Below are 17,722 nucleotides of genomic sequence, written 5' to 3' on the forward strand. Positions count from 1 at the left end.
TCTGTTATATCACTCAATGGTTCTAGGAACCAAACTCAACTCAAAACTGATGATAGGGAAAGTACTCCTTACTCAGTGCCTTTTAAAAGATGGAGAGGGGATTGTGCTGCACCTACTGTGCAGAAAAAGTGAAGGGTAGAAATGTCTGAACATGCACAAAAACATGAAAGCATAATCTGTCCATTTTCCTTATACACAGAGGTAGTTTGTAGTTAAGTGATTCATTATGCCTTGCTTTTAATTATTATTATTTTTAATCTTCACACCGATGGCAAGTGAGAACAGTCTCAGCCTAATAAATAGTGAGAGACTATGCCAACAGCTGTTATTATCCAGCATGGGATCTCAGGGGCATTCCTATAAAATCTATTTCCTCTTAAATAGATTTGCTTGGCATCTGTTACTGATGGTGACACCCCACTTAAGACATCTGTCCCCAATATTTGACTTGAGCAAGTGCCTAATAAAAGACCAAAGCAAACTGTGGCATGCAATCAACTCTAGCAAATGGTGGTAACTATGGAAAATGATTAACACACAACTGTAACAATTGATGGAGTAATTGCATCCCAGCTATGGGAGCAATTTTTAATAAGGGGTTACACTGGATGAAAATTATACTGATAGTGTCAGAAGCCACACCTTACCTAATGACCACTGCTGGCTATTTTATTTTTCAATAAGGATACATAACCAGACGTTATCTTTTTGTGTTGATTGATGTTTGGTGGTTGAGATGCTGTTTGTAACCTTGTAATGCACCTGTTTGGAAGAGCAATTATTGCCTTTTGTTCCATGACTGCTGATAATCTGCTACTCAGCCCATTCTGAGTGGAAGAGGGAAATGAACACAGCCTGGATAAGTGTGAAATTGCATCAGGTCTACAGAGATGAGTGTTCTGAAGTCTAAGATCTATTCCATTCTCTGTTTTCTTCTTTTACTTAGGAGGGTTTGCTTAAATGAGTGTTTAGTGACATCCTCTGTAAGCCATTCCAGTGATGAAGGACCTCCAGGACCTTGCCAGAAGCTTGAAGGTAAGAAACAGCTGGGCAATTGCTCCCAGACTGTAAATTACTGTTGGGATGGAGCTGATCCAATTCCTGAATCCAAACCTGTATGTGTGTACTTTAATCCAGGTGCCTAAAGTGTTTTATGGGGAGAGGAACGCTGGAGGGAGTACATAACATATGAAGAGCCTGATAGATAAGGCCAATGACCCATCTAGTCCAACATCTTGTTGTAACCAGAAGTCTATATACTACTCATAACAGCAACAACAATATGAAAAGTGTTTCTTATTATGTGCAGATCAGTTCCTGGGTGTCAGTTCCTTGAAACAATATAACTCAATGGTATTTTGCATGCAGAAGGTCCCAGCTTCAACCCTGGTATTTCCAGCCAGAGGATTATAGGCAGCAAGATTGGGAAAAACCTCTGCTTGGGATCTCCTTGGAGCTAATGGTCCGTCCAGAACAAATCAGCTTCCTGTGCCTTAGGGTTAGGCCATGGGCAGTAGTCTGGAGTTAGCCAGGAGTCATGGGGCCCAAGAACAGGCAGGGCCAAGCAACCTGTCAGAATAAGAAAACAAGTAAGGAATAAGGACTGTAGGGCAAGACCACACCCAAGTACAGCCACGTTTTCAGGGACACACAGAAACTCATGGAAACTGTAAGAGAGAGGTGACCAGAGGCCTGGAAGACATCAACAAGATTTGAAGATTTGCTCATAAGAAGTTGATGCAAGCTTGACAGATGATTCCTAGTGTCTCTTGAATATCACTGCCCACACTGTGGGAGTATCTCATGAAGCAAAGCTCAACTGCAGCATGGAGCCCTGTTATACTCCTTCCTGCCCAGAAGGATCCATTGTCCAGCCTGGGTGGGTGCAGCCAGCCTAGGGCCTCTACTTCACTGAGAAGATGTTGCCTGCACTTCAGTAGTTTATCCACATGGAGCAGCTTCATGAAGATCTAGCAGTTTCCGATGATATGTTCACAGGTGAGAGTCCTGGCTGTGTCTGTTCAGTGGAATGGTTTGCAAGGTCCTCCCAATATGATGAACACACTCTTTCTCCCTCCTACAACCCAAACTATCACAGATTTCTTTTAATTCTTTCCACCTATTACCAAGTAACGAAGTTCCCTACAGCTAGGCAGGTGATCTCATTCTGATGCACCTTTGCAATGACTCGTGACATGAATTCCACCTCCAGGTCGAAGGCGCCAAGCCTGCCACCTGCAACAGTCTTCAAAGTGTTTAAGCATCCCAGCAGAAAGCTAATATTTGAAATTTGCAAAATGCAAATCCAAGTAAAGCCCAAGTCAATCAGAAGTGATGGGGGGGGGGGACACACACCACTCTGTTTTGGTCCAAATGCATGCTTTAAAAGGTCACAGCTGGTGCAATTATCCTTGCTAGGCTTTGCGTGTGCTCAGCTGTGTGCTTAGAACTGCCAAGAGCAGAAATACAGTCAGAATTCTTAAATATAAGTGTGACTATAAAGAATAAGAAAATAAAACTGAGTTAGTTAAATCAGAGAAAAGATGAGATGGGAAAGGGGGAGTGGCTGCCCAAAATAAGGGGGATAAACTGCATCTCTGCATATGTTATTGGGCTACAGCTCCCATCATCCTTGACTTTTGGCCATGCCGGTTGGGGCTGATGGGAGCTGGAGGTTAGCAGCACCCAGAGTTAGCTGTCTCTGCCCTATCATATTTCCAACATCACCAGCAGGAAAACATAGGGTTATATCCAGACTAAATTAGTTGAACTTTGTTCCTGCTGAAACAAATGGGACTCAAGTTAAGTCATGGCTACTCTGTCCCATTAATTTCAATAGGGCCCAATTGGCTTATTCTGGATCTAACACTGGAGGTGGCCAGATAGAAAAAGAGGGCAGAGTGCTCATGCACCTTTGAGAATTGTGCAAAAGAAGGAAGCCACCTCTTCTTCAGCACAACTATTAAATAGGGAACCTGGGGCCATCCCAATGTTGTTGGGCTCCGTCTCCCATCAGTTCCAGCCAGCGTGACCAATGATCAGGGATAAAAAGAGCATCTGGAGGGACATAGGTTCCCCAGTCTCTGCACTGAAGGCACAACTGTCCTCATCATTTTCACCAAGTCATCAAAGAAACACTTCATTGAAAAATGTGTTGGAAGGCATTATGAAACCCTGTCTGGGACTTTCAAACATGTGAGTAAGCTAACACAGCACAGTTGGGGATTATGTCAGTAGTAGAGCCTATGGTTTGTATGCAGAAGATCCTGGGTTCCATCTCTGGTGTGATGAGATTGGACTTTGAGAGACGTTTCTCTAGAGTAAAGCCTGAAGTTTCCATACAAGAACATTTCTGTCAAAATGCCTAATGGTAGGGCTGGTCGTGCGTCTTGCCCTGCACAGTCTTATGAGAGTTGTTGTAACTCCATCAATTGTTCCTGGTTAGTTGGTGGCTGATCACAACCAGAATCATTTGATAGTGTGGTATAATGGTCTAGAACCTGGGAGACCAGGGTTCAAATCCCCACTCATAAAGCTCATTGGGTGATGCTGGGCCAGTCACAGGATTGCTGTGAGGATAAAACTGGAAGGGGGGGGAGCCTTGTTCACAGTCTTGAACTCTCTGGAGGAAAAGTGGGATAACAATGTAGTAATAAATGAATAAATAAAAAAACCACATTGCATAGCCTGCTGTTTTGATTGTCCTGGTGTACTGATTCACAGTGTCTACACATACACACTAAATCCTCTTTTAGTGGAGCCACTCTCCTTAAGAGGAAGCCCAGCCCACTGTGTCAAATGAGCTCTGAAATATTGTGCAGCTTATCCCCAGAAGATCCAGGGATGACCGTGTACACTTGCTGGGATGAGAGGAATGCCGCTGCTTATAATTCAGCATCTCATTCATTTGAGGCTTTAGGTAAAGCCTGTCTCTGCAAAGTGCCATCTGCAAAATCACTGAGGAGGTTTCCTGCCCCAAATGCAGCAAATTGCTGCTGGGAATAAATGTGCGAGCAGATTTGCTCCGGGACAACTTGCAGCATCAGGGACGGAATCTGATATGGCCATAGCTATGAATGTACTGAATGTGCCACAAAGCTGCACACTCTTCAGATGTGGCACCATCGCAACCTGAGCTCCAGATAGGTTGCACAAGATTCAGTGTCTATATGGGTGCTTCCTTTTCAGAGCTGTTTCAGTGCTATGGAGAGAAATATGGTTCATGTTGGTGGTGGTGATGTTTTAATTATGGAAATGAAAGGCTTGAAATGTATATTGTAAACAGTGGATCATATTGTTTGGATAATAACAATGACTATTTTCTGTGGGCTCCCCACAAAAAATAGTAAAAGCACAACACAACATCACAAACTGAAAACTTCCCTGAACATAGCTGCCTTCAGATGTCTTTTAAAAATCACATAGCTGCTTTTCTGATTGACATCTGCTGGGAGGGCATTCCACAGGGCAGACACAACTACCAAAAAGGCCCTCTGCCTGGTTCCCTGTAACCTGACCACTCAATGCTGCGGCCAGATTGCTGATGGGAGTATCTGGTTGACAACATGGGATATCATTGTTAAAGCATCTGTATTGTCTGTCTATCTACTACCAAATCAGGATCAACGTCCTTGTATAAATGTACAATGCCCGGGAAAACTTAGGTTCGGGGAAGCTCAGGGACTGCCTGGACACAAAAGTTGTTGAGGTAGCTTTTTCCTTTTTTTGCCCCAAGTTTGCCCCCCAAAATTGAGGTTTTGAGCTTTTTCTTTAGGAAAACCACCCAGACGTTATTTCTGACAGGCGAATCCTGGCTATCATAGCTGTCAACGTTTCCCTTTTTTAAAGGGCAATTCCCTTATTCCGAATAGGATTCCTTGCAAGAAAAGGGAAACGTTGACAGCTATGCCGGCTATGTCCAAGAAATTCCAGGTGTATGGCAGCCTTAATGTAACAATAAATCCCTCTTTTCACTGAACTCCGGAAATTGTAGCTCTGTGGGGGGGAGGAGAGGTGCCCCCTACCAACTCTCAGACCCTTAGCAAGCTACAGCTCCCAGAATTCTTTGGGGGAAGTCGTGACAGTTTCAAGTGGTATCATAGTGCTCTGAACATATAGTGTGGATGTGGCCTTTATTCACCGTCGTCTTAGATGCAACACATAAGCGACAGCTTTGGATCCCAGCTGGGTTCCTATAATAATATCAATTCTCACCCACACTTCCACGCCAGGTTCCAAATTCAACAGGGAGAAATCTTAAATCCTGCCTCATTGCCTCCTTGTTGGAATTACCTTACCCTCCAGCCTGCCAACAGAATCAAAGCCCACATTTTCTCATTTTTCTCTGACATGACAGCAGCTACATATCTGTCCCCCTCCCACACTTTGCAGCATAATGTCATTTTAATACAAAGTCAATCCAGAAACAGTTCATATGAAGGGACTAGTTCTCAGGCTGAAAAGAGAGGATGAATCTCTCTCTCTCTCTCTCTCTCTCTCTCTCTCTCTCTCTTTCTCTCTTTCTCTCTGTGTGTGTGTGTGTGTCTTTCTCACACAGAGAGTATTATTTTTCGTATTTCAGTATTAACAGACTTATATTGGGGTTGAAGCTATGTGATTCGTTGCAATGGCAGATACCTTTATTTCAGCCCCAGGTATTTCCTGTAATCACCTCAGTGGTCCCCCAGTATCACCTCATTGCATGTGGAAGTTTCTAATTAAAGTTAGAAGCTCGGGGCCACAACAGGCATGATGTTATAAGGTCTCTGGCATGGCTGTTTGGTTTCTAAATATAGCAGCTGCAGAGAGGGAGGGCTTGCAGCACCAGGACCAGAACCAGGGAAAGACATGCTCAGGCCCAGCTGCCATTTTGAGGCCCTCCAGGCCTGTCTATTTGGCCCTTGAGACCTTCCCCAAACCATGCCCTTCATAGCTCTACTCTATGCCATCCTCAAATACTTTTGTCTGTCTGAATATGGCATTGAACTGTGAAAATCCTCTTGTGTGACTGGATGTAGGGTGCATGTGTGTGCATGTGTGCGTGTGTGCATGTGCGTGTGTGCGCGTGTGTGCGCGCGCGCTGTGTATAAACATGTGAGTTATGTCATGGCTGGGCATACTCTGCACACCCCTGTCATGTGCCCCCTGAAATAATTTGCATGAAAAATTGTAGTTCTTGGCAAGGTTTTCTTCTTAAGTGTGCAGTTGAACAAAAAATACGGAATTTGTGGGGGAGGGTGCACCATTGGAAAGCCGATAACGTACAATTTGACAAACAGGAGCAGGGGGTTTAGGTGCGTTAAGCGAAAGTGCTTTTTAAGCACTGAAATGACAGGCAGTGTCAGAGACAGCATGTTCACAAATTAGATAAAGGTAGATTGCTCTCAGTTTCCAAACTGAAAGCAAACTGCCAACACCATATTGAAACACTTCTTATTGTCTGAAACCTCCTCCAATTCAACTTCATCTTCAGGCAGGTGAAACTTCGTCGCATCCTTATAAATAAAAAGCCTTAAAACGTTCTCTCTTGTTTGTGTGTGTGCCTGTCAGTTACTGAATGAAGGCAAACACATAAATGAATGTTTGGTGTATAATAGACTAGGAGCCTCATACCCAGCGTTGCTTGGGAATTCCAAGAAACCAAAAAAATCAATGCAGTTTTGTAAAGTTCTGTCTGCCATCTTGATTCAATATGGTATTCAATGGTATCCAAACATAGATGAAAACCTGCTTCTTGATCTCAGGGACCATCATGAAAAATTTGATTACGAAGTTTTAAAAGCTATCCAAATGCATTGTGAACAGACAAAACTACCTTTTCAAAATATAGACTAGCAAGGAGTGCCTTGTATTGCCCAGGAATTTGTAGAAACCATAAAATATTGTGATTTTTAAACAGATACTGTAACTTGTGAATTTGAACCTCCCCCCCCCACACACACTGAAAACTGCGTGAAGTCGTGCCAATATAACATTTTGGTTCACCATCTTGATTCAAAATGGAACCCATGCCCAAATGTAAATGAAAGTTGTCACCCCTATCTCAGGAAGCCTCATGTTGAGTTTTGGGATGATATCTCAAGAGGATTTTGAAGTTATGCCAAATAAGTGGATAAGGTTACACCAAAGTCAGGTTTCAGTCTGTCATCTTGATCCAAAATCGTGCCCAGCACCCAAACATGGTTGAAGACCCCCACCTTGGGAACCTTTGTGCCAAGTTCAGCAATGATGATGATTTATTTATCAAAATTGTATACCGCCCTATACTTGTAGATCTCAAGGCAGTCCACAACATAAAATTACAATATAAAAAAAACACAAAATACATAATAAAAATATGAATGAAAACAAACCAACAATCCCCCCCTTTCCACAACACATTTAAAAGGGCTCCAGAGGTCAATCCACCAAAGGCCTGGTTAAGGAGTCTTTCCTGGTGCCTAAAGGTGTGTGATGAAGGTGCCAGCCGAACCTCCCTGGAGAGAGCATTCCACAAGCAGGGAGCCGCTGAAGAAAAGGCCCGTTCTTGTGTTGCCACCCGTCAAACATCTCGTGGAGCAGACAAATGAAGAAGGGCCTCAGAGACTGATCTCAGCATCCAGGTAGGTTCATATGGAGAGAGTTGGTCCTTGCTTATTTGAGAGGTGGCCAGACTTATGCCAAAAAGAATGGAGAAGTCATGCCAAAGTCAGGCTTCAGTCTGCTATCTTGATTCAAAATGGCAGCCAGCAGCCAGACACCTACAACCTGCCACCCCTAGCTCAGGAACTCTCATTAAGTTTGGTGACCATATCTTGAGGGGTGGCCAAATCTTTGGAGAACAGATGGATGGGCAGACAAACCATTTTCCAAAATATATAGTAGATAAGAATTACTGGCTCCTGTGAAGGAACTGCCACTGATACAGAGCATAAGCAAGGAGCAAAACACACTTTGTGTTTATTCATCTTTTTAAAAAAAGTTTGTGGTGTCCTACAGGGAATTTGTATAATTAGGGGAGATTGCTTCAAAATACCTGAAAAATGTGTCCTTCACCCCTGCTCTAGAGTAACATAACAGGTCGTATTAGTGTAAGTCCTACTCAGAGCAGACCCTTTGGGATTAACGGGCATGAATAACTTTGCTTCACTCATTTCAACGTGTCTACTCTAAGCATAGCTTAGTTGGATACAACCCACTATTTTTATCCACATGCAAATTTAAGTCACTGGTTAACCAATTAATTGAGTACAGCTTGTGTGATTAATCAATACAGATTTCTTTTAGTTGACTGACAGCCCTATTAATTTTCTCTCTCTCTTGTTTCTACAAACACCTTGATCATAAACACATCCATTGATGGATGTCCCGCTGGCTTTAATGGCCCTTTCATTATCAGGAAGGGTGTTTAAGATTACAGTCTACAGCAGCAGTGTTAGCCTTCTTGGGGAATACAGTTTCAGCCAATAACTAGAGAGAGGAGCTGACTTTCAATGAATGCTTTGCCCTGGAGGACAGCCAGTTCCACCTATTTATAGCCCACAATTTAAGTTCGCATCAGTTTTCCACCCACCCACCCAAACAGATGGTCCACTTGTGTGGGCCAACTTCTTGACCTGGCACACCGTTGCTGTAATCCTCAGGCAGAGGGTTGTAAAAACAAAATCCCTCAACACCTTTCCCCCTCTTTAGTTGCATATTATCTACTTTATTTGAGGGGGAGAGATGTGTAAAAGTGGAGACTTCCAAAACTTTGGGAGTAAAACATTTTGGGTTGTTGCCAATGCTAGTTCTATGTGGAGTAGACCTATTGAAACTAAAGGACATCACTGAGGTCCATTCATTTCAATGAGTCTACTCTGCGTAGGACTTGGTTGAATCCAGCCTTATGAGTCAGAGAGCCAGTTTGATGCAGAGTTCAGAGGAGGGCCTGAGAGACCAGGGTTCAGATCCCTAATCAGCTATGAAGCTCCCTGGGTGTGACCTTGGGACACTCCCAGTCTCTCCTCCTAAACCTACCTCACAAGGTTATTGTGCAAATAAAATGGGGAGATGGAGGAGAATCACAAGCACCACTTGAATTCATTGGAAGAAAGGTGATGAATAACATTTGTTTATATAGCACCAGCAATTTACACAGCTCTGTACACAATTAAAATAAGAAATTCTACTCTGAAGGGTATACAGTCTAAATCAAAGAATATAAACACTGTGATAAAAATGAATAGTTTAACAAGTACAGTACAATTCACAAGCCATTACATTGGGTTGTAATAAAGCCAGCTGGGTGTAATAAATGTTGGGAAACATTTTTGGCTTGTTACCCCTGCAGGCCAACTTTGACAGGTAGGTGGGACAACCTGCCTGTTAATATGGACTCTGATGACTGACAGGTGGGTTGCCTTGTCCAGCTGTCCACTTCGCTTGTGCATCACTTCCCAAGCACCCAATATGCAGCTGGTTGTCAGGAGACTGGGAACCACAGCACAAGGGTCTTTGCTCAGGGCTTTGATCATCCAGCAGGTGGTGAGTTCAGCTGTGCTTTCTGCACAGGTAACTTAATGCACAACTGATCCAGCTGTATCCTTACCTGATTCACACCTGCTTCCCAGGTCTGGGGCAAGTGGGGTGAATTAGGAAAATGCCTTCACAGGCCAAAATGGAGGAAGTTTGGACCATAGTCCACCACCTCACCCCTCCCAACAAGCAACAGCAACCCACCTGCCAGGAAGCTAGAGCAGCTCCATCTCCACCCACTGAGCTGCTCCTGTGGCAGAGCTAAGATATTAACCATGTTTTCTTTCTGATTCACAGTGTGGCTACACTTGCAGTGTACTAGTTTACTGATTGATTGATTGATTGATTGATTGATTTCATTTATATCCCACCTTTTTCTCCAAGGAGCTCAAGGCGGTATCTGTTGTCCCCTCCTCCCTCCTCATTTAATCCCCATAACACCCCTCTGATGTTGGTTAGGCTAAGAGGCAGTGACTGGCCCAAGGTCATCCAGCGAGCTTCATGGCCACGTAGGGATTTGAACTCTGGTTTCTCAGGTTCTAGTTCAACATTCAACCAATACACCACAGTGTCTCTTCAGTTCCAAAGTCTAGGAATAAATGTGTCTGAGGGAGGCAGTAAAAAGAGATAAACAGGCAAGATCCTAGCATAGAAACATATCGACTGACCACTGGCAGGTCTGTTCTGCCCATTGTCCCTCTACCTTCTCATAGCTGCTCTGAAACAAAACAGCCCCAGCTATTCATGATTCACCCGAGATGATCTGCAATTCCTTTCAGATAATGGTTGTTGCTTTTCTGCAGCACTGTGTGTTTTTTTTGTTTTTGAAAAAGAAATAGCGTAAGCATCAAAACTCTCTGATCTGTGGAAGTTGCTGAAAGCTTAGGCCGCCAATTTTGTAAAATCAATATGTTATCAAGCAAAATTATGCGTCACAATCCATAGCACATATGAGTGTGGCAACTTCCCCCCCCCTCCCAAAAAGGAAAAAAAAGAAATCAAATTAAAAAGATAATCTTTTCTAGAGGGTGAGGGAAGGGGAAATCTATATCCCATCTGATGGAGCAGACAAAATGCTTGACATAAAGAGAGAACTAAGATTTGTTTGGCATGCAGGGACACAGCAGGACCATCACATTTATTAACATCATTATCGCAATCAATAGGGATATCTTTATTGATATTTGCCCTTATCCAGATCACCCCTTTTTCTGTATTCCAAACTAGACAGGGGAAGCACATCCCCATGCTTGGCTCCAGATTTTGTGGGGTCTGGGCAACTGCCCTCAATGGATTTCCAGCTCTCAGCAACATCCCCACTCTGAAACTGAGACCACTTGGTCACTCCACGTTTTTCTCACTCATGGTAATTCAGAGGCAGAGGACTTGTGGCTCATTGTTTAATATCAGGAGTGGGAAACTTGTTGCTCTCCAAAAGTTGTTAGATTTTCATCATTTATAATGCAGAGCCAGTGTGGTGTAGTGGTTAAGAGCGGTAGTCACGTAATCTGGGGAACTGGGTTCGCGTCTCCGCTCCTCCACATGCAGCTGCTGGGTGACCTTGGGCCAGTCACACTTCTCTGAAGTCTCTCAGCCCCACTCACCTCACAGAGTGTTTGTTGTGGGGGAGGAAGGGAAAGGAGAATGTTAGCCGCTTTGAGACTCCTGAAGGGGAGTGAAAGGCGGGATATCAAATCCAAACTCCTCCATCATTTATCACCATTACCCATGTTTTCCAGGGCTGATGAGAGTTGGAGTCCATCAGCATTTGCCCCCTGCAGAAGGAGTTCAAAGTAGCTCCCTCTCAGCACCCACTGGATGATGGGCATTGAGAGAAGCTCCTTTCAAGTTGTCACTCAATGTCATAATGACATAAAGTTGGCCCATGAGGGGTGGGGAAGGTGAGGATCTGGGCCACTGGCCTCATTCAGTTTCCCACCCCTGATGTAGTTTACCTGCGTGAACAACTCCTTCTTTCTGATGTTGTGGATTTCCCAACATTTGCATTCACTGTCACTGGATAAGAGTGCAGACTGTCTCATATAGGATCATCCTCATCCTGGGAAAACAGGTTTGTGGTTTTGGGAATATTCCTTGACTCAGATTATTTGCTCCTGGATGTCCAAGTAGCAGGTGTAGCCAGGAAAGTGTTTATCTTGTTGAAGATGGTGCAACAGTGCTGCTTTTCTCATGAGTGCAGACCTAGCCACAACTACACATGTCCTGTCAAGCACCACTCAGTCATAATAAACATTTAATTAATACTCTAGTTGATATCCACGTGGCCTATTACTGGTGGAGCTGTTTTATCCCCGTACTGCAGATGACTGAGGCAGATGTTTGAGGCTTGCCAAAGTGAGTTCATAGCAGAGACAAGACTCACACCAGGGACTTCCCTATTCACAATTCAGCCTCTACACCCTTTGCTAATCTCATTTATTCCTATTGCAATTCATTCCACAGCCTTCTCTCACGTTAAGCTATGGGGAAGAAATTCAGTTCAGTTTGCACACAAAGGTCATTTGCACTTCCCAAAACAATACCTGACTTGAAAACCAGGCAGCCTCTAGAATTCACACTTCTCCAAATTTTGCAATGCCCTATTTGCAGCCAAGTAACGCGTACACAAATATATGTGCTATGGTAAAGTGCACATAAAAATCCATGTATCGGTGAAATTAACAGACATGGAAAATTGCTTGCAGAAATGTGTTTATTAAGCAAAACTGCAGACCAAAATACACATCTTATGAAATGTTCACCAAAATGCTGATGAATTTCCAGGAGGACTTAAAAAAAAATATCACAAACTTATATGGAAATGTTGAGAACTGAAATGAAGATTTAAAAAATGAGAACATGACAGAGAGAGATGAAATTGATAGATTTTCCATTCCCTTCTCATGCTGCCTAAATTAATTAGAGTCGCTGATAGCTCACAATGTGCATGTTGTGTTCCCAGTGATGCACATCTGTGTCAATGTCGCACCTGTGAGTTGAACCAGAAGCCCGTCTCTGGAGAACAAGGGAAGTATAAATAGCCAGAGCCCCCCAAGTGGTGTGAGGGAGGGGAGAGAAAGGTTGGCCGAAGGCTGTTGTCAAACGGTGTCCTGGGATTTGGGGATGCCTGTTTCGAACTGAATGGCTAAGCCATTGCCTCTGGCCAGAAGTGCATTCTGCACAGGACAGTTGTGATGTTGAAAAAAGCAAAGGCACAAAGCCCCAATCCTTACATTCCTGGAAACTTTTCAAGCTACTCATTGAGGAGTTTGAGAGCAGGGCTTAAGGAGGAAAAGTTAAGGAGTCACAAGGAATGGTTCTGAGCACAAATTCTTTCACGTGGGCTCATTTCATTGCACAGAATTGCCGAGCAATTATTCCTTTGGGGTGAATAGAGATTTACAGGGGATGTGCACCTGACTGTATGCTTATTCATAAGATGTGGAAAGTAGGCAGGCGTGCCAACCTGACTGTCCTTACGGGAGGCAATCCTGTCAATCTCAGGGAATGGCTGAACTTCAGACAGAATCGTAACAGGAGGCAACAATTTAGTTTATTGTAAGGGGGATTATTTTCAGACACTTTACGAGATGGAGCTGCAAAAATTTGATTAATACATCCTCCACCAGCTTTTGAAATTTCATTCCCTTTGGGCAACGGCGGAGCATATGCCTGTGCTGCCCAGGGCGAGTGCGCTCCCAAGGGGAGGGGCGTGGCATGGAAAGTGCCCTCCCAGGCACAGGATAGCCACTTGGGTGCCCAGAGTGGTGCACACACCCTGCAGCCAGGGGCAGAGAGAGCCACCCATAGGGGTGGGGCAGGCAGCTCATGGGGGCAGAACAAGCTGCCCATGGTGGACATTTGGCACGCCGCCTGCCCACGACTCCCAGGCTTCCCCCAAGCTGTCAAAATGAAGGGGGAAGGGGGGAATGCTGCCGGCAAAGCAGTTCTGCTCCCCCCTTACCCTGACAGCTCAAGGTAGGCTTGTGAGTTGTGGGTGGGTGGCACACCAAATGTCACCCCCCTCAGTGAGGGCACCCAGTGTGGTCTGCCCCCACCGCCCCCCTTCCTATGCCCCTTCCTTTGAGGCATCTAAGGGCTGACATTTGGCTTTTGTATACCTTCCAATTATTTCACAGGAGCAAAGAGGGACATCCTTGTAAGTTATACAAAATATTGAAGAGTACAGAGCCAGCACTACCAGTACAGTGAGGCAGCTGCACAAGCTTCCCATCTTTACCTTCCAAGCTCTCCATGGTCTTTGTGCACTTATCTTTCTCCTCTTATGGGGGGATAGGAGAGACATTCATTTAAAGGTCGACCTCCATAATTCACACTCTCCAAAACAATATGCAATCCTGAACACAGTTATCCTTCAGAATACTTCTACAAATTTGCCAGTGTAGTTCTTCAGCCAAGTAGTGTGCATACGAGGACAAATGTGCATAGAATGCATATATTTATGAAAATAGCATGCAAAAATGCATTACATATGGGGAAATTGCTTTGCAAAAATGTGTGTGTTAATCAAAATTGCATACCAAAAAAAAAGTCTACCGGTATATTAGGAGAAAGTTGCACTAAAATGCTGGTGAATTTTCATGAGGGCTTTTATTAAGTCAAAGTGGAAATGTGGAGAACTGAATTGAAGATTGGAAACAGAGAAACTGAAATTAATAGATTTGTACATCCCTGCCAGTGGCCATTCCTCATTGGGCTTCACCATTCTCAGCTGTCCAAAAGACTGTGGGACCATAAAATACTTACATGCTTCCTTCCTTACTGCTCTGTATGTTTAGCACAATCTTCCAGAACACTTGTATGGAATCACATCACTCCCTTCCTACCTATCCCTCATCAAAGACCATATTTTCTATGAAGCCTTTGCAACAACCCACTGCCCATTCCTATCAAAGTGGGGAGCCTCAGACCCAGGGGTCAAATTCAGCCCTCCAAGTCTATCTACATCCAACCCTCAGGACTTTCCTTAGGCCACATTCTGTACATTCCTTGTCTGTTGTTATGTGTCTGGAATGTGTATTTGAACTGTGATAATGTCCCTTGCTTGCCTGGGTGGAGGTGCGGAGAAGACTGAATTTTCTTTGGCTGGCATGTAGCCTATTGTGCAAAGGCAAGAGTCTTCTCCATTGATCTACCCACTTTTGCTTCCGGTCCTGTCTACCACTCACATGTGGCCCTTGGAAAGTTGAATACAATGGAATGTGGCCCTTTGGCTGAAAAGTGTCCCCCACCCTTATGTCTGTTTTTCCATTATAAGTTCCTGGGAGTGGGGACATAAGTTCCATGAGCACAGGTAACACTATATCAATAAGTTATTTAATAACAACAGCAACTTCATTATCTATAAGGCTATTAGGTTCATATATTTATATATGTGGACCTGCGTTCAGTGTATCTCTCTCCCGTTGTCGGATTTGGTTGCTTGTCATGTCGCCCAGGCAAAATGCAAGTAATCAAAGCGGCAGAAGAAATATAATGTTCTGGGGGTTTGTTGTGGCCCATCACACAGCAGGCACTGCCGTGAAGGCCTAAATTTGCAACCAGAATTTATTGTCTGCCGGCTTGCTGCTAAAGGCAGAAGTGCACACACCAATTGATGCTTTAAATGCAATGAAATTTCAGCATAAATCCGTTTACCTCTGCTTCCTGGCTACAGATTCGGTATCGGCTCTGCATTTAACATCAGTAAGCATCACATCAGTCATACCATCACCTTCCTTCACACTGACAATTGACTGCCTTTTGCAGAAGTTTTGTATGTTGCAGCGGTCGTGTGTCCTGCCCCGCTCACCCCCTGCTTCCTGGAATGAGATGCAAATTGTCGGATGCTATTGTCTGGCCTAGGTAGGGAAGGATTTAATGTGCTTGGTCAGTGCAATGTTGGAAATTTTACATTCATTTCCTTATTGCTGGAGGGCCTGCATCTGAATAGCAATGATGTCCCTTGATCTTAATATGTTGCTGCTCTGTATGAAGCACGGCTAGCTTTAAAAATAGAAAGGTAGAAGGTATTAAGAAACAGGCTTCTATCCCTTCCTTTATTATGGGGGTGTGGAAACCCTGCAGGCCCCTCTATCCACTCCTTTCTCACTAGGCCAAGGATGGGGCCCTCCAGATGTTTTTGGTCTCCAACTCCCATCAGTCCCATCCATCAAGGATGATGGAAGTTGTAGTCCAGCAATATCTGAAGATTCACCGGATGCCCATCCCTGCATCAGGCAATGTCCCGTTTTGCTTATGCTCTGTACCTTCCTTGAGTGCTTTTTTTGTGCCTGGTTTGTGTTCTTGAGTTGTGATCGTGCCTCTTGCTTGCCTGGAAGGGTGTGTGGGTGTGGGTGTACACACACACACACACACACACACACACATGTAAACTGTGCAGAACTGATGATGTTCCAAGTGTTATATCATATTCCTTCCACATTTGTCATAAATGGATCTTTTAGTATGGCAGAGCCCAGGACTTTAGCACCTGCTAAAAACCATTTTTGTTTAGACAGGCCTATTCACACATGTAGAATGCTGACATGTGTTTAAATCTTCTAGCTTATTGTTGATTTTAATTATTTTTATGGCTTAAATAATTGTTTTTACTCACTTTTACTGTCACTTTTTTATTCTTTTGGTAACACACGTGATGTTTTTTTTAATATATAAAAAAACAATTGTGTTATACAAATTTTGCGAAATATGTAAATAAACTACTGCATTTTCTATGGCTGAAGCCTACCACACAGCCCTTAAACCTTACCCATGAGAAGGTTCCTCATGAACAGATGTGTTCCACAAACCGGGATGGAGGAGGATGTTCCTCATTCCACTTAGTAATAACCACATACGGCCCGGCAGAGGACAAAATTACAGTAATAGGCTGCTGTACTGGCATTCAGAATGTGCCATCAGTACTGATCTGAGTCAGATGAAGCAAACTATTCAGAGCGGACCAAATGATAAGCACACAAACTGAGACAGGTTAAGAATGATGTGATCAGAGCATGTGACAGCGGTTCTTGGCCAAAGTGGATTCATTCAATATTGAAAATAGGGACTATCCCAATATATGAGGCTGTGCCAGAAGCCGTAGCCTCCTCCTCACTGTCTATGCTGTCCATTCACTCTCCCTCCGAGTCCAATTAATAAATGCACCCTGATCCTTTCTGTGAGTTTTCTACTTTTCCTCTTCTTGCTCCAAAAGGTGGCAACATTGGTGTGACCCACCTTATATCAAGTTACAAACTTGAGACCCATGGGTGTGTCAAAATCCACACACATCAAAGATGAGAAGCAGTTTGTTTCACCGCAGCAACTCCAGCTTGGAGAAGCAAGGTTTGTAAAACTGTTGTAAAACTGCTGTGAACTGCCCTGTGATCTTTGGGTAGAGATTTAATAAATAAATTTACTACATGTGAGAAATGTAAGAAATAAATTGAACAAAGTTAATAAACAACAACAACAACAATGTTGTTGTTGTTTTACTTTGAGCACCTGTACATCTACATATGGTTGAATCTTGACAGCGGTGTTAGATCAGTTGCATTTGACACCCCTTCTTGTTCACTATTACTCTTGTTTGGCAATGAGAGCCAGTGTAGTGTCATGGACAGGACAATGGTGTGGTGAGGTATGTGGCAGCACCACAACTTTGATAAGGGGTCATAGCTCAAGGCTTTACATGCAGAAGGCTTCAAAGTCAATCTCTGGCATTTCCAGTTGGAAGGATCTCATTCATATCTGTATCTGTATCATCTATATCTATATCATCTCTATCATCTCTATCTCTATCTCTATCTCTATCTCTATCTCTATCTCTATCTATCTCTATCATCTATGAATGACATCTGCCTCAGGTCCTAGAGAACTGCTGCTGCTATTAAGGCCTCCCCTCCCCTATACCCCTGTTCCTCTCACTAAACCTCTCTGAGAAATGTAACACTGTTACAGGGTTCTCCTGACAACTCTCAGTACTCATAACAATCTGTCGCTCTCATGATTCCTTGTGGAAAGGTATGACTCTTTAAAGAAGCAGGAGTCATTTTTCAGCCGGAACTCACCGGAACTCAGCTCCAGCCCCTCTCTCTCTTTTTTTTTAATATTTATTAAGTTTTACATAAACAATAAAAACAACATAAACAACAAACAAAACAGAAAAAAGTACACAGACATAAAACACAAAAACAACAATAATAAAAACCCTTTTTATCTTCAT

Source organism: Podarcis tiliguerta (assembly GCF_965153285.1).
Source record: "Podarcis tiliguerta genome assembly, chromosome: 8".
In the NCBI taxonomy this organism is placed as follows: Eukaryota; Metazoa; Chordata; class Lepidosauria; order Squamata; family Lacertidae; genus Podarcis; species Podarcis tiliguerta.